Source organism: Mustela erminea, chromosome 3, assembly GCF_009829155.1.
Source record: "Mustela erminea isolate mMusErm1 chromosome 3, mMusErm1.Pri, whole genome shotgun sequence".
Taxonomy (NCBI): domain Eukaryota; kingdom Metazoa; phylum Chordata; class Mammalia; order Carnivora; family Mustelidae; genus Mustela; species Mustela erminea.
The window spans coordinates 22528354-22546869 of record NC_045616.1 but is presented as its reverse complement, the minus strand read 5'-3'; the positions used below and the strand labels follow the sequence as shown (position 1 = coordinate 22546869).

General features: G+C 38.3%; 1 protein-coding gene across 1 annotated transcript in view; it reads right to left on the bottom strand.

Annotated features, from left to right (window-relative positions):
• The window catches only part of PRR16 (proline rich 16), a 309827-nt gene that overhangs the window by 99365 nt on the left and 191946 nt on the right, over nt 1–18516 (bottom strand). The gene's annotated exons all lie outside the window — the stretch shown is intronic.

Sequence of the window (18516 nt, the reverse complement as noted above, 5' to 3'; positions counted from 1 at the left end):
TAAATATATTCCTACGTCTTCTAGTATTATATACTTACATGTTACAATTTTCATATTATCCGTATCTTAGGAATTCAATTATTTATCTCCAAATTATATCACATGAAGAAAAGAGAAAGAACGAGAAAAAGAAAGAGAGGGAAGGAGGAGGGAGGGAGGGAAGGAAGGAAAAGAAAGGGGATGCACCATCAATACAGTTGAGAGGAGAAAAAGCTACTGAATAGAAAGCCCAGCAACAAGCTCTGACTCACTGCAGGGCTGTGGCAATGTGAGTAAACCACTGAATGTCTTCTGGATTCTGATTTTCCATCCATAATATCAATGGTGTAATTATATGGGTTTTAAGTTCAGAATTTCAAAGATTTAAGATTCTGAATTCCCATTTCCCACTTATATCACTCAGTTGATACTGAGGTAGGAGGAAACAGATAAAAACAAGGAAGCAGAGAAGTAAAATAGTTGTAACTATGGAAGGCAGAAGAGTATCTCCCCAAAGATGTCCGCATCCTGATTCCAGGACTATATTACATCATTATATCATATTATTATATTACACCATATTGCTTTTCTACTTTTTTAAATGGAGAGCTACAAAGATTATGAAATTAATGCTGAGTCTTTTTATATTTAATATTTCTTGTTTATGTTATAAAAGGATAATTACTCTATATATCTGAAAGCATATCTAGGTGCGTCAGGACATTCTTTCTTTAGCTCATGAAAGCCAAGTTGTAATGTATGGAGTATGTATAGGTTGTAGGTACCTTTATGTAATGAGGTTAAAGAATGTGTTTTAAGAGGGAAGCTGAGTGGCTCAGTCAAGTTTGTGTCTGACTCTTGATTTCAGTTCAAGTCATGATCTCAGTGTCAAGAGATCATGCCCACCATCAAGCTTCTAGCTCAGTGTGGAGTCAGCTTGGATTTCTCTCTCCTTCTTTTTTTTTTTTAATTTATTTTTTATTTATTTTCAGCATAACAGTATTCATTATTTTTTCACCACACCCCACTGCTCCATGCAATGTGTGCCCTCTATAATACCCACCACCTGGTAGCCCAACCTACCACCCCACGCCACTTCAAACCCCTCAGATTGTTTTTTAGAGTCCATAGTCTCTCATGGTTCACCTCCCCTTCCAATTTCCCCCAACTCCCTTCTCCTAACTCCCCATGTCCTCCATGTTATTTGTTATGCTCTCTCTATCCCTCTCTCAAATAAATATTTTTAAAAAAGAAGAAGGTATTTTCAAGAGCCTGAAAATAGTCCAACCAGGACTAATCCATGGAACACTGACATAGAGTCAAAACGTCATCATTAAGGTAAAAGAAAGGAAAACAAGGGGTGCCTGGGTAGCTCAATCAATTGGGCATCTGCCTTTGGCTCAGGTCATGATCCCAGGGTCCTGGGATAGAGCTCCTTGTCAGGCTCCCTGCTCAGTAGGAATTCTGCTTCTCCCTCTCACTCTCTGTGCTCTCTCTCTCAAATAAAAATAAGTCAAGCAGAGAGAGTCAATTATCATATGGTTTCACTTATTTGTGGAGCATAACAAATAGCATGAAGGACATGGGGAGATAGAGAGGAGAAGGGAGTTGGGGGAAATTGGAAGGGGAGGTGAACCATGAGAGACTATGGACTCTGAAAAACAATCTGAGGGTTTTGAAGGGGCGGGGGGTGGAGGTTGGGGTACCAGGTGGTGGGTATTATAGAGGGCACAGATTGCATGGAGCACTGGGTGTGGTGCAAAAATAATGAATACTGTTATGCTGAAAATAAATTTTAAAAAAACCTTAAAGAAAAAAGAAAAGAAGCAACAGTGGAATGTACATGTGGTTGAATGAAGGTTGACAATTTAGCAAGCTTTCTCTCACTTCAGCCACAAGAGGGACTCCATGGAGTGACACCCCTGACCTCAGTCTACAAGTCCCTCATTTTTCCATAAGCAAAGAAACTTGAATGGTCTTCAGGTGAATTTGGAAGAGGGAATGATCACACTCAGGTCAGCTCCCTCCTCTTTGAAGGTACGTCTCCTCAGAGCAGGTATTCTTATGCCCTGGGTCCTGAGCGCTACAGAATCTGCACCTGAAACAGAAGCAGGCCTTTGTCCCAACTACTTCAGACTTGGGAGCTGAGTTTTTGCAATCCCAAAGAGATAAATCTATGGGACCACAGGTCCAGACCTCCACTCTAGCTTTGATTAGTAATAAACGTAACCTACTGATAGCTTTACACTGGACCTTTGCATATATCTCACATGGTTCCTAACACAAGTAAGAGGAGCAGTATTCATCGTGTACCCTAATCCCTAACAAACAGCACTCTAGATACTTTTCCTTTCTCCATGCATGTACTCAGTCTTCATTCAACCAGAATGGGAGCACTTGTAAGAGACAGACATCCCAGTGAGAGCAAACAGAGAGAAACAGGTCAGCAAGTAAGTAAAATAATTGTTGTTGTGGTAGGCAGGATAATGGCCCTCCAAAAATATTGACATCCTGATCACAGGCATCTATGAATATGTCAGGTTACATGGAAAAGGGGGAATCAAGATGGCGGCTGAAATAGAAATTGCTCATCAACCCCCTTAAGATGGGAAATCATTCTAGATTACCCAGGTGGGCCCAATGTAATCACGTGACCCCACTAAATTAAAAAAAGAAGGGAAGAGATGAGAAAAGAGTCAGGGTCAAAGTTGTACTACGTGAGAGACTTACCCAGCCATTGCTGGCTTGGACGATGAAGGGGTCATGAACCAAGGAATGTAGGCCACCTCTTAAACTTGAGAAGGACCTAGGAATTTGTCTCTGGAGCGTCCACAAAGGAGTACAGCCCTGCTGACTTCTTGACTTTAGACCAATGAAACCCACTTCAGATGTCTGAGTATAGGAGTTATAATTCCTTTGTGTTTTAAGCCACTGAGTTTGTATGTGCTAGGGTAGCAATGAAAAATGAATACAGTAGTCACTAATGCTGTGGATATATCTGTTCTTTTCATGAGATTGGACATACCTGGGAGGTGGGCAATGTTTCCTGCACTTCATGTGATTATGACATTGGTATGATTATGAAGATATGGGGACAGATGAAAACCATGTGGATTTTGGAGCAGATGGGCTAGTGAGGAGTCAACCCAGCTGTATATCCAAGGAAGTGATATCCCATCCCTCTGTAGTTCATCAAATGGCAGTCTGTTTACTTTTGAAAGTTTATTCTTGAAAATTCTGAAATCCTATAGTTCATTTGAGGGAATCATCTCAAAGAATAAAGCTGTACAAGGAAATGTAAACCATAAATCTTCCTTCCAAAACACACACTGCAAAACTTCATTGGAAAGATCTTGTTATTTATGTATCATTATGTCTGGAAGAACCTGTAATTCAGACTCTACTATTGCAAGAGAAACAGTGTCCTTATTTCAAGATGACTGTGATATTTCTAAATTTCTATTTGCTTTCAGCAGGACAAACATTTTATAAGTTCAAAACCCTTCAGTATATCAACTTATAGCAAAGCACTGAATTTGAGAACAAGCCACTACCAAAATGCAGGCTGGTTAAAGTAGGCTACTCTCCTTTTGAAACATCAAGCTAAAATCAAAGGGCTCTACTTCAAAATTTTGTGTTAGTAATTAATTTAAAGTTAATTTAAAGTTGTTTATTTGTAGTAAAACCTTTGTCAGAAAGAGATAGTCATATATAATGAGATACCATTATGAGGATTTTTTAAAGGAACACCAAAGGCTCAAAATAAATGTGAAAGATATTTGGAACAATGATCAAATTTTTCCCCCAAAAATCTCACTGGAAATACTAACATCATTTGCAAATGATCAGTTAAGGATAGCCTGAGGATACCATTACAACTACAGGATAATTTAAACTAAATGTGTTTGATAATGTCCCTGTCCCTTCCTTAATTCTGCATTCTATTTCCCCAAACTTTAAAAAAAATTCTAATTGTGCTTGTTCATTTCATCTAATTCTGGGGTTCTTTTGAAATAGACATGCTTCATATAAACCCACAATCATCTTCCTCTAGGGGTTTACAGTCCTTGAAAATGGCTCTTTGTACCTCATAAAATTACAAGTGTCCCTTTTACACTTCTCATTTTATCTGCTCAACAACAGTAATAGCATTTTTTGAAATAATAGCATTTTTAATTTCTTTTATCTGAGGGTTACCAGAACACTGGCAATATTCAAGTAAAGATGTTTTTAAGATAATGTCACTCCAAGTATCCTAAGGAAACCATTTCTTCATAATTAAAATCCAACCAGGAGTTCATTAGTACTATTATAAAAGAAAATGACTCTTTTTCATAGAAGAAACCATGTCATCACCATTCTATGGGAAAGGTGAAATAACTGATAGCCATGATGAGAGCACTTGATTGGAATTTTCTAAGCTTTTGATGCATTTATTGTCCAAAATGCAGGGGTGGTATTTTTGTCTTCCATCTAAGATCGAAACCAAGGAAGAATGGACACTTTTTGCTATGGTACACTCATGACCAGAAAAGGTGAAGGTATGAGAGATTTCACTGAGGGGAAAAGAGCTGTCTTCCACTGTCACCCAAAACCCTGACAAAGTAGATGGCTGTCATTGGATAAATTGTAAATCAAGACTAAAGTTATTAAGTGAAAATATTAAATATTCTCAGGGATGCTGATCCCATGCAGAGAAACTCCAGTGTTTTCTTTCATTCAAGCTAAAAACACATCAGTAGCCTACTGGGAAGAAGACGTGAGTCTCTCTGGGCCATTGGTTTATGACCTGCCATGAGAATCGGAGCCTAGGGACGATTTCCGGGCCACCAAGCCTTATCGGGAAATGCCACAGAACGGCCCCTTACCCTTGGGAGCCCCTGAAAAACAGTTTCTTATTTGTTTCTCTCAAGATTTGAGTGAAAACAACTCCCTTTATTAAGAGTTGTTTCCTTTCCTTCTTTTCTTTTTCCCCCTTATCGAGAAAGGTGTTTACTCCTAAGTATTACCCATGGTTTTCAAAGTAAGAGACAAAACTAGAAATTTCCGCAAGCTCTTTTACAAACATCCTAAGAGAATTACTTGCAGCCCTGAAGAAGCCTTTATTAGAAACACAGAACAACAGGCAGGCATATGAAGAGGATTTTCCTTAAAGTCACGGCTGCTTTAAGCCCATAAGATGTTCAGACTGGTGAAAACAATAGAACATGAGCATACAATAGTTTAGATGAACAAACCTCTTAGAGATCAGTATTTCCCTATAGGAGTTGGGGATCATCAGGTAATTATTTAAGAATGCACTTCTGGAAAATTCCTACCTGCCCAGTGTTCTCTTGCCTGGCACTCTGACAAGGCTGAACAGTGTGCTGGGAAATACACAGGTTTTGGCGGAGATGAGAATTAGGGTCGAGTCCCAGGTCTTAATGCTTAACACCTGGGAGATCCACGGCAAATAAACAAGCTCCACTCTCTTGTTGTAATAACAAGAGAAATAAACATTTACCTTAAAGGCGATCAAGATGGCCATAACTTCCCCTCAGCCTGAGGAAACTTTTGACAGGTTTCTTCCTGACTACCAGATTCCCAACCCTCTCCCTCTTCGGAGAGCTTTCACTTTAGACAGCTTTCAGTTATAAAATAAGCTCATTCTCTGCCCTTCAAGATGGGAATCTTCTCTCAGTCTCCTGCCAGTATTTTTTTTTTTTAATTTTATTTATTTATTTGACAAAGAGAGATCTCAAGTAGGTGGAGAAGCAGGCAGAGAGAGAGGAGGAAGCAGGCTCCCTACTGAGCGGAGAGCCCAACCTGGGGCTCTATCCTAAGACCCTGGGAATGACCTGAGCAAAAGGCAGAGGCTTTAACCCACTGAGCCACACAGGTGTCTCAGGCTCCAGTCTTACCACTCAGGCACGTCTTTCTCAAATCTTGGAGCCATCCTCTGGAATCATGACCAAGAATGATACCACCTGTGCTTTTCTTTGCATCTCTGGAGGCAGGGGGTAGGGAGCCTAATTTCAATAAGCACCAAACAGCCAAAACAGACAGTCTGATCATATCGACCATCATCCCCAGATGAAGGTCCCCCGCCAGCTCACCACAGCACTGGACACTCTTCTGCCTTTTCAGTTGGGGCGAGTTCAGTCTTTTCCCTTATTGCTAGAGTCTTGACCCCAACTGCACTTGTCTTGAACAAAGTCACTCCTGCCTACTGAACCTATCTGGTGCAGTATTTCTTTGATAAGAGTCATTATAAAGATGAAATAATACAGCGTATGTAAGATACCCAGTGTGGTTGCTTAGTAGATGTTACCTTTTCCCTCTCCCTTTCAAATCACACAAACCTGAGGAGAGGTCCCTGAAAATCCCAAATGCCTCCTTTCGGAGATTAGTATACTGTTACGATAGTGTAAAAAACTAAAAATAAATAAATAAATAAAAATCCCATGTGTGTGTTTTAATGGAAGTTAGACTCAAGTCATCTAACAGCAACTTCTATTTCCAGCGTTTGCCCAATGGCTCGAATGGCCCACAGTTTAGCACCAATAACAAAGATGGGGCCTTGACAGGTACATACTGGTCAGAGGACTGGAAAGGTCTCCAGCCTCAACACAGAGCCATCAACACCCCATGTAGAAAGGGCACATCAGTTTCCAAAGCCAAACCTCAAGTTTTGTCTTCAGGAACGAATAAAATCATGAAGCGAGAACACTGAAGTGTCATCACATCAGAAGGCCTGCTGACGACATGCTCAGCGATATCAAATGTAACTTCAAAGTATATTTTACTCTAAATGTGCTCCCAAGTTAAACCGAAGAGCTCTTTCTTCCAAGTTCCTGAGTTAGAAAAGAATAAAATACGAGTCACTTTTGGTTCGATTCTCAAAAATATGAAAACGGTCTCCTCTCTTGTGATTCTTCACTGGGATCATCACTCCTAAGACTGCTGAGAGCAATTTTCTTATACTCACTTTAATTAATCACATTCCTCTGAACTTTGCTACATCACTGTTAAAGGGGAATACTAAAAGAAACAGTGTATATTTTTAAATGAAAGTGCTTTCTCAAAGATGCTTCTTCTGTTATGTAATAAGCAATCAAGGACATACCGAGATCTTCTCTGTTGGAATACTTCCCTCTGTTGGAATAATAATTTAGTATTTTTAGATTGAGATGTTTTACAACTGTTTTCTATCCACATCAACCTATCACAGGCTTCAGTTCAAATTTATTAATGGCAATATTAATTTCTAGGAGTAATTCATTATCAGAGGAGCAGAAAAGAACATTGTGAATTATTTATAGTTATGGATGTCTTATTTATCATTTTTTAAAAGATTTATTTATTTGAGAGAGAGAGAGCAAATGAGTGGAAGGGGAGGGGCAGAAGGAGAGGTAGAGAATCTCAAGCAGACTCCCTACTGAGCACGGAACCCAACACAGGGCTCGATCCCATGACCCTGAGATCATGACCTGAGCTGAAATCAAGAGCCAGATGCTCCACTGACTGAGCCACCCAGGCATTTCGATATCTTTAATATTTAATATACAATTTGAGTACTTCTAATGATATGGTCTTACTTATGTCCTGAACATTAAAAAGAAAAAAAAATTAATCTTTACTTCCTTAGCCAAAGAGCACAAAAAGGAAAAAAGAAAAATTTCTAGTTTGTTCAAGCTAGTCTGGAAAATAGAAGCAGATGATAAAAGATGAACACAATTATTAGAATATATAATTTACAAAGAATTTATAAAGAATATTTTCTAAACATTGAAGATTGACTCCTACTTCCTTCATATAAAAATGAAATAGACACTTGACATTTGTTTAATGTATGTGTGGAAAGTATTAAAATAATTTATTACAATTGACGTGAATTGTAGAGAAATAGAAATGAGGGAGGTCATAAGAGTATAAGATTTCTGGCAATGTCAGAATATTTGATACTTTAGCTTAAAGATACCATCAGCAATCTGAATAACAGCTGGCCAATAATGAATTATTGTCCTAAAATTAGAGTAACATTCTATATTTGTAAATAGTTGAGCATTATTGGCCTAAGCATGTTACCAACACTTAAGCAATACTCTTAAAATGCACACAAATCAACTTTTGGTTTTTGTCACAATTTAATATAAAATTTAACTTTTCACTTCTTGAAATAGATGTTGACCCAGGGAATCACAGAAACTTGGAGAGGTAAGCTAATACACAAAACACACATATTCCCCACTTTAAATTTACCTTTTAGGAATCTCTAGCTCAGGAATTAATTACCTTTTTTTTTAATGCCACATTAACTGAAACAAGATTTTAATGCTCCACTTAAGCTCTCTAAAATGGAGCACTGGGTGTGGTGCATAAACAATGAATTTTGGAACACTGAAAAAAAATTAAATAAAAAAATAATAAAGTGTAGAATTCTAAATATATTCCTGTCTCTTGTTCATATGGTAAAGAGAATCTGTAAGTACTGATTTCATACTATTGCCATTAAGATGAAATAAGGAATACCAGATGTAGCAATTTTGGTACCATTTTTTTTTTTGTTTACTATGATTCAGTGGTTTTTAACCATACGGAAATCCTAGAGTTACCTGAGTAGTTTTAATATCTGATGTTTGGGCCTCCGATGGGGAGATTCTGATTTCATTGGTCCAGGATGGGCCTCAGCATCTGAACCTTCCCAGGGGACTCTGATGTCTCGTCAGCACAGACAGCCACACTCGCACATCTAGCCAAGCGAGGGAATATCCTGAGTTCTAAAATATTCCTCGGCACAGTGGTGCTCTACTTTCCATACCATAAAATGCTAAGAATTTTTAGAACATATATTCTCAGATTTCATCATCACTCCATCTGGAAAAGAAAACCAGGTCTCCTTGGTGCAATTAGCACCACTCCTTTACAGGAACCTTGCACTCTTTCAGATTTGCAACATGTCCCTAGGCCAAAGCAGGAGAGGAAAAAAACAAAACCCAAAAAACAAAAAAACCTCAAGCCAATGAAGCCCATTTCCTGTATTCATCGAAATCTTGCCCCCGTGACTATCCATTTCCAAGATCCAAGATCAGGTGAAAACTTCTCACAGTGCTATCTCCTCCAGAATCGATGAGTCTCTTATCCTTTTCCACCACCTCCCTTAGGTTTTGCTTCTCTTTGTTAAGAAACTTTTCTCCTAGGAAGTTCAGAAAGGTCTATTAGAGCCTATGTTCCTATATTACTTCTGTGCTTAAATTTTGGTGGGAAAAAAAATTTCTGTTTGCTTAAACTTTGATATATTGTCAGTATCTAAGTCATTATAGGAAAGTTCCAGGACAACTTCAGGTAATATTTATGTGGAATCTTAACAAACAAACAAAAACACCCAAATTCATGGATACAGAGAACAGATTTGTGGTTTCTATAGACCGGGGCCGAGGAGAAATGAGTGAAGGGGTCAAAAGGTAAAATAATAATAATAAATTATAAAAGTTATTTTTTAATAAAAGGGAGAAATAAATGAAGGGAAAAGGAAAGTAAAGAAAAGGAAGGAAGGGCAGGGAGGTAGGAAGAGAGGAAGAAAAGAAGGAAAGAAAGAGAAAGGAATGAAGGGAGGGAAAGGTAGGAAGGAAGGAAGAGAGAGAAAGAAAGACAATTAGATTATGGTCCAAGTCCTAGAGAGAGTCACACCCTAGTACAGCAAAGAGCCATATAAAAACTAATTGTTAAAATAGCAGAGTATTCATAACAATATAATTTAAAAGATTTATTTATTTGACAGACAGCAGTTACAAGTAGGCAGAGAGGCAGGCAGAGAGAGAGGAGGAAGTAGGCTCCCTGCTGAGCAGAGAGCCCGATGTGGGGCTCTATCCCAGGACCCTGGGATCATGACCTGAGCTGAAGGCAGAGACTTTAACCCACTGAGCCACCCAGGCACCCCTCATAACAATATAATTAAAAACAAAAAAACAAAACAAAAAAACTCTGAGGGAATAAACAATACTGAAAAAAAAAAAAAGGAAAGAAAAGTTTCTAAGATACCTTGAGGTAATATATACTGCCAAATCCAACCCCATTGCCCTGTTCTCTAAAAGATGAGTGTGTATAAAGTAATCAGCAGCTTTTTATATCCACCCATAGGTTACAAGAACTACAAGAGTATCTTCCCTCATTTCATAGGTTAGGAAATTTATTATGACTAACCTTTATAACTGTAAGCTCAGTAAATATCACACTTTAAAACTATCAATGAGGAACCTCATACAACTGAACCAAGAATATAAAAATAGCCTTTTCAGATATCTCTTCAATCTGCCCAAACACTGTAAGGGACAATGCAATAGAAGAAGCTATGAGACTAGGACATAATCAATACAACACTTACAATGAGACTAGGACATAATCAATACAACACTTCACACCTTAGTGTGAAGTTCAATCTGTGAATTCAGTCCACAGATACATATTGAGATGGCTGTTTCTTTATCATAGGAATTTAGTCAAGCGCTGGGGAAAGAATGTTGCCTACTCCTGGTTCACATCATAAGTAACTCTCCCAGAAATAAAACCTCAGGTTTAGGTTAGCTAGTCTTGGGAAACACACTTGATGTAAATACTGGACTAAACCAGGGCACCTTGGCAGCTCAGCTGGTTGAGCACCAGACCTTTAGGTTTTGACTCAGTTCGTGATCTCAGGATCGTGAAACAAAGTTCCATTTCTGGCTAGAGGTTCAGCAGGGAGTCTGCTTGAAATGCCCCCCGCCCCTCCCCCACGCGTGTGCATTCTCTCTCTCTCTCTCTCTCTCTCTCAAATAATTAAATAAACCTTCAAAAAGAAAGATGAGAATACTGGGCAAAACCATGAAACAACAAAATTTCTGAATTTTCTCAATGGAAATAAAAGTCATGTTAACTTTGTATCTTGAATCCAGTAAGTAGAGACAGATTTAGGGTGGTTTAAGGACAATATCCTGGACACAATTCCAGTTGCAAATGGTGATTTGCCTCTTTTGTCTTTGAATCTGGCACTGCGGTCCTTGCCAGCAGGGAGCATTCATTCCTGTCCCCATTGCATCATCCTAGCGACTTGGAGTGAGCTTGGGGCGAGGTGGATCTTAAATGCGTGTAATTGAAAGACTAAATATAAACCCAACTGAAAGCCTCATTCTCATGGGAACATTTATAGGCAGCATTGCCACTCTGAAATCCGTCTTCTCAGCTATCTACATCTTGAGAGGGAAAAGTGGCTTTTCCTGATGCTGTTAGTCGAAGTAGAGTGTACCTTCATATTAAAAAAATAAAAATGGGCGGGCGGAGATCTCAAGCAGACTCCCTGCTGAGCCTCTAGCCAGTAATGGAGCTTTGTTTCAGGATCCTGAGTTCATGAATTGAGTCAAAACCCAAGGGTCTGGTGCTCAACCAGCTGAGCTGCCCACGTGCCCTGGTTTTGTCCAGTATTTACATGAAATAGACAAGTGGCGTGTTATACAATCTTTGTTGAAATGCTAAAAAGGACAACTAAACCTTCACGAATTCAGTTAAGGGCATAACCTTCATTTTCTCCCTTGTATGCATGCCTTCATTTAAGTTCAAGATTTTGATTGCTCTTCATTTCAATTTCCTTTTCATTTCCCTTCCTTCCTGCTGCCTAGCGCTTTCTGCATATGTGACAGTACTTCACGTATCACCTCACATTTTCTTGGTTGTTCTTCTCTGCCAAGACTCTGATTCTCACACACCAATATGCACCAATCTGTCTTCTCCTGGAAACTGCTTGTTTTAAGTTAATGGGAATAAATTTTAGGGGAGCCTGGGTGGCTCAGTCGGTTAAGCATCTGCCTCTTGATTTTGACTCAGGTCATGATCTCACTGTTGTGGGATCAAGCCAGCTTCCAGCTCTGTGCTTAGCACGAAGTCGGCTCGCCCTTCTTCTCTCCCTCCACCCTACCCTGCTCCCGCTCACTCCTGTGCTCTTACACTTGCTCTCTCTCTCTCTCTCTCTCTCGCTTAAATAAATAATAAATAAAATCTTAAAAAAAAAAGGAATACATCTTGTATCAAAAGATATAACTTACATTTCTGTAAGTTAAAAAGAGAAAACTTACATTTCTGTACATGAGTTTATTTGTCCTACTGAGAGGTCAATTTCCTAACCTAATCAGTGATGGGTCTGTAAGTTTCTTCTATTTTAATACTGTACGTTATTTTTTTGCCAGTGAGAGCAGATACCATAACTACCTTTGCATAATTCTGTTAATTTAAGAGAAGACATACACTTGATATTTATTTACTAGTTAGTTACTAATTTAATTCCTATTTTTTCCATATATATCTTTCTGTTTTCCTTTTTGGATTTTTACCTATGTTGTACCCATTTTACCATTGCGGTGGTGTTAAAATTTTTAATTTTTTTTTTTATTTGATGAATTGATTGGCTGATTGATGAGGGAAGGATTCAGCTAAATGGTGGGACTCTATGGAGCAAGATTTATAAAACCAAAATAGCAAGGAGCAATTATTTCAGGCTCAGGGTACACGGCAAGGAGAAGGTGTGGCAATAGGAAATGAGTATTCATGTCAGGGTTCCAGTCCTGGAGACCTCTTAGTTGGAGCAGTCCTATCAGTGTTGGGCTCCCTGGACTGCGAGGTTGTAAAAGTAGCCTTAGAAAGGTTTTTGCTAGAACTGCCAGGCCCACTTAGCAATTTTAAATGGCAGGTTGTCCCGAGCTTTCACAATTTCTGGGCTGAGATGAAATGATGAAAGAAAAATCTTTCTGTTGGATATCTGCCAAATCAAGTGGACATTCAGGTGAAATGTCAAGTGACCAGGAAGGTAACAAATGAAACATTGAAACTGAGGTGCTAACAGTCTCTCTGAATAGAGTGTCACTGGGAATAAATTACTAAAGGAAAAAAAAAAAAAGACAGGGGCAAAAGATCCAAATTACTTAGATAAAAGGAACAATGGAGAAGTAGAAGTTAAATACAGCTGAAAATTGGAGATATGATGCTCCGATTTATTGGGAAGTGATATAGAGGAGCTATTTTTAGTATTCTCTGTAATGCTAACTAAGTCTACTTAGAAATCTATTTAAAAAAAGAATGTCAAATCTATAAATAACTTATCAAACTCACCACCCAAAGAAAAAATAATCCAATTAAGAAATGGGCAGAAGACATGAATAGACTTTCTGCAAAGTTATCCAAATGGCCAACAGATACCAGGAAAAGTGCTCCACATCACACAGCATCAGGAAAAACAAATCAAAACCACAATGAGATACCACCTCACACCAGTCAGAATGGCTAAAATTAACCACTCAGGAAATGACAGATGTTGGTGAGGATGCAGAGAAAGGGGACCCCTCCTACACTGTTGGAGGGAATGCAAGCTGGTGCAGCCACTCTGAAGAATAGTATGGACCTCCCTCAAAAATTTGAAAATAGAGCTACCCTATGACTCAGCAATTGCACTACTGGGTATTTACCCCAAAGATACAAATGTAGTGATCCGAAGGGACACTTGCACCCAAAAGTTTATAGCAGCAATGTCCACAATAGCCAAACTATAGAAAGAGCCCAGATGTCCATCGACTGATGAATGGATAAAGAAGATGTGGTATGTATACACACACACACACACACACACTATGCAGCCATCAAAAATGAAATTTTGCCATTCTGCAATGACCTGGATGGAACAAGAGGGTATTAAGTTGAATAAAATAAGTTAATCAGAGAAAGACAACTATCCTGTGATCTCACTTTTATGCGGAGCCTGCGTATAAGACATAAATCACTGACCTCTAACTCTGAAACTAATAATACATTATATGTTAATTAATTGAATCTAAATTTAAAAAATAAAAATTTAAAAAAAAAAGCAACTTGAGAAGAAAAAGGCAAACCAAGTTTGGCTCTGTCAAATAAATAAATAAATATCAGGAAGGATGAATACCCAACTTTTGTAGCAACATGGACGGGACTGGAAGAGATTATGCTGAGTGAAATAAGTCAAGCAGAGAGAGTCAATTATCATATGGTTTCACTTATTTGTGGAGCATAACAAATAGCATGGAGGACATGGGGACTTAGAGTGGAGAAGGGAGTTGGGGGAAATTGGAAGGGGAGGTGAACCAGGAGAGACTATGGACTCTGAAAAACAATCTGAGGGTTTTGAAGGGACGGGGGGTGGGAGGTTGGGGTACCAGGTGGTGGGTATTATAGAGGGCACGGATTGCATGGAGCACGGGGTGTGGTGCAAAAATAATGAATACTGTTATGCTGGAAATTAAAAAAAAAAAAAAAAAAAAAAAAGAATGTGCTATGTGTTAAATGCTATACTAGTCACAGAATAAACACCATAATGAAGAAAATAAATAAATAAATAAATAAATAAATAAATAAATAGAAAAAAATTTTAAAAACCAGAATGTTAGCAGTGTATTTCAAATATCAATCGGAATACAGTCATCATTATTTATCTCCCTACAACTATGAAGTTTTAAAAAGGAGGTAAAGTACATCCAAATATCTTGTTTTTGTCCTGAAGAGTTTGAATTGGTAGAAGTTCCAGATGATAATTGTGGACTTTTATTAGCAATATTTCTTTATTTATACTTAATCCATTAATTGCTATGATCAAAAACTTTGGTTCTTAGTCATTCTGAAAGGTATACCTCATCGAAACACGCACTCTAATACATCAGACTTCGTTTAAGGAAAAACAAAAGTTAATGCTTTGTCAGATTTTAATAATATTGATAAATGATATATTTAACCACAAACATACATTCTCTTTTTAAACAAAAGCCTGATGATTTAATATCCTAGTCGAACAAACATTTTTCAAAGATTTATAAAGGCCTAATGGTATTAGGCTTTAATTAGTTTGACAAATTATATTCTAAATGAATTTACTCATGTGCTATTAAATATTATCATAAAAAATTAAAACAAAGCTACACTTGTCAAAACAATTTAATAAACTGTGCTTTCTGTTGTAGTCACCTAGGATTTCCATCATGTTCATTTTCTGACTTGCTAATTCACAAAATTTAATAAATCAAAAATGAGACTTCTACATATGAACTGGCAAAGTTCTAAGAAAATCATTAGTTTCCTTGATCACAGTAAACATGAAAACATCTAAGTAAAATAATTACTGTATAAATGACCTGACTAAAATATCATTAGCATGAATGCAGGCAAATACAAATCAGTTTTCCAGCTTAACAAGGAGCAGAGGAATTAGACAAGAAGTATCACAAAACAATCACAAGGACAGACATTTGTTTGAGGTTTTACTGTTCGTAAGGTACTTTCACATTTGTTCAGTTATGAGGGCCTTAGGACGGTAGGTTGGAAGGTGGGATTCTTTAGAGGAGAAACAGAGAAAGATATTAGAGAATGGGGACGTAGTGGGGGATGGTCAGTCGTGTCAATGTGACTACAGCAGAAATAAATTGTGTGAAAGGGGCAATGTGGGCAACAAGTAGAGCTCGAAGACCACGTGAAGGGACAGACAAAAGAAAGCAAGGAAAATGTACATCACTTCTATTTGGGGGACTGCAAGAGAGACAGGAACTAAGGAGTTGGAGTTGGGACAAATAAATGACATATGCAAAGAAGGAGGTAGAACACTTTGGTAACTCTGCCTATTCTGTAGCTTTTCACAACCTGAAGCCACCTGTCGGTGGGGCTTTGTCTGTTTTACATTTCAGCCTTGCTGCCTATCAAAGAGCTTAAGAATGTGGTCCTGTTGTCTTACAAGTTCATTTGCAAATGGCAGTATCCTCTTGTTGATATTATCATCCTTGCCCCTGAGAAGTAAAAACAGGATTAGGTGAGCCCCTAAAATACAAAGGGAAGAGGATAGAGATTCAAGAGCCCTATGGCATAGAAAAGAGGGACACCATTACCTCCATTTGAAAGCAAGCCTGAGACCCAGCTTTGCAATTTGACCCAGACCACTTGGGAGCTGGGAAAACTGAGACCCAAATCCAGACCTTCTGCTTTCAAGTTTACATTTTTATCCTAAACGAATAGTATAAATTCGGCATAAATGAATAGTATACATATTGTCGTAATTTATGCCATCAGTGACCTAAATTTCTGTAGTAGAGTTTTCATATTTCTTTAACCTGTCCTGGATGACTAAGTGTCTTCAAATTAGGTTTATCTATTCTCCTAGGGATAATTATTCATATAGCCACCTAATTTACTAAAAAAAGATCTTTAGAAATTTGACTACTGAAAAGTCAGTGCGCGATCTAAAAGGCTCAACTACAAACTGTAAGTAGATGAGTAGCCTCAGATAGAGCGCAGATGCAGATGCAGTAGCTGAAGACAATAGGGCTCACTTACCTCTCATCTCAGAAAATGTTGTCAATTCCCTCCACTAAGGCTTGAGTTGTTAAATTCACTTCTTTTCTCTCCATCTTTGTTTAAAATCAGATGTCATCCTAATGTATGAGGAGACTAAACGAACATCAAGTGATTCGAAAGGAAAAGGTGTGTCTATAATGATCTGTAATCTATTCAGATTAGACACCAAAAAATTACCTCTTAGAAATGGTGGTAAGCATGACTTGTACCCATGGATAGGCAGCTCTCCTTCCCATTCTAGGGCACATGGGGACTTGACCAATGACATGTACAGCGGCTAAGGTAAACGCACAGGTAAGACTCCAGTAACCCCATCCTCTGTTGACCAGATGGTGGTTCTACACATCCAGCACAGCCCATATTGCCAAATGACTACCTGGAGAGTCTCCTGGACTCAGGATGAACTTAGAGTGAACAAGAAATAATTCAGGTCCCTCTAAGATACTAGAGTTTTTTGCTCCCACGCCATGGCCTACACTATCTCGACTTATACAGAAACACACTTGTGTTTTTCTCATGGGCTACCTTTTGACAGCTTCAGACTAGTTCCAGCGACATGGTGACCTTCACCTGCACAGGTGACCCATGCACAATGCAAGGCTTATGCTCTAGGCGGTTCTGAAAGGTGGTGGAGAACTGGGCCATGGGGGCTAAGTGCCTGCTTTACAATTCTGTCTTGGCCACTTCTTGGCTCTACCATGTTGGGCAGCCCCTTTCTGGTGCCACAGTTTCATTTGCAAAATGTAGTTTATAACAGTGTCTGTGACATTGGGTTGCTATGGGGAAAAAGGGCGGTATGAAGGAAAAATAATATACACAAAACACATAGAAGAATGGCACAAAGTCAGTCCTTGACAAGGATTAGATAGTATGTATCTTGTCAATATCAACCCTAAACCACCGCAGGGCCCATGATTGTTTTATTTAGCTGGTCCAAAATTCCCTGTGGGGGTCAGGAGAATTGACATCTACATTATCAAACAGTGGAAAATCATATTTATAGTATAGTAACAAGAGGATGGAAAGTCTTTTACTAAAGAGAGCTCTAATGCACTGGTCCTTTCATGGTTCTCCAGAATGGATCAATTGCTATTTTTAGCTTAGGGGTCAATATTAAATAGATGAAATTCACAAAAGAAATACCAGTAATGAAAGTGACACATTCAGGGTCAAAAGGCATTAATACTATGAAATCAGAACCTCTTAGGCAAAGAAACTAAAATAATAGACAGCCTTTGAACTTAAAGGGGAAAAAAAAAACCCTGAAAGGTAAAGTTGCTGGTTTAATCCATAAGAAAATGAGACTGGCATTATTCAGCAGCTCATTCACTTTAGATGGTTCCTAAATTGCCTGAAATCCCTTTTATATTCGGCAAAGATCAAACATATTAAGAATGTCAAAATAACGTTAGGTAACCCCTTTCAGATGTCAAAATAACTGCTCAGAATAAAAGAAAGATTTGCAAAGTTCAGGGCTATGAAGAACATAATTAAGTAGCAACTTTACGGTGAAAAATTATGGGGAGTCAAGGTGTTTAAAAAAAAAAAACCATAAAACAAAACAAAACAAAACAAAAACCACAAATGCCAGCCCAGTCACTTACCCAGGGGTTGATTTTGATTTTGGCAAAATAATGAAACTGAGGTCCTGGATTCCTTCACTTGTAGATCAGGGTAATATCATCTATTTTTTACATTCATAGGGGAACTTGGAGGAACTCTATCATATGCAGAGTTTCAGAAAAATAATTAATAATATTAGCTTACCTATCCTTCATCAATCTAGAAGTCAATGTGATAAGCAAGATTTCCTCCTTGTTTTCCCATGGCCTGTGCACAAGTCTATACCACGTGTTGATTTAACTACTTTTTACAGGGAAGGTTATTTGCAGGGTTTATGTTCCACTTTAGTTTTCCCCCAAAGACTGGAATGATAGATCCAAGGGCTTCACAAAAATGACACCCTTCATCATTGCTGCTCCAAGACGAGGTGGCTAACAGTGGTTTTATGTTCCATACTGCTGTGTACCCTAATGGGTATCACATCTGCCATTATTTCAGAATCGAGCAACTTGAAGGATTCTAAAACTCCCACGTGCTTAGCCGAAACATTTAAATGCACCGTCCCACTTATGGACTGACCTGAAAAATGTCATGTGATTCAGTGATAGC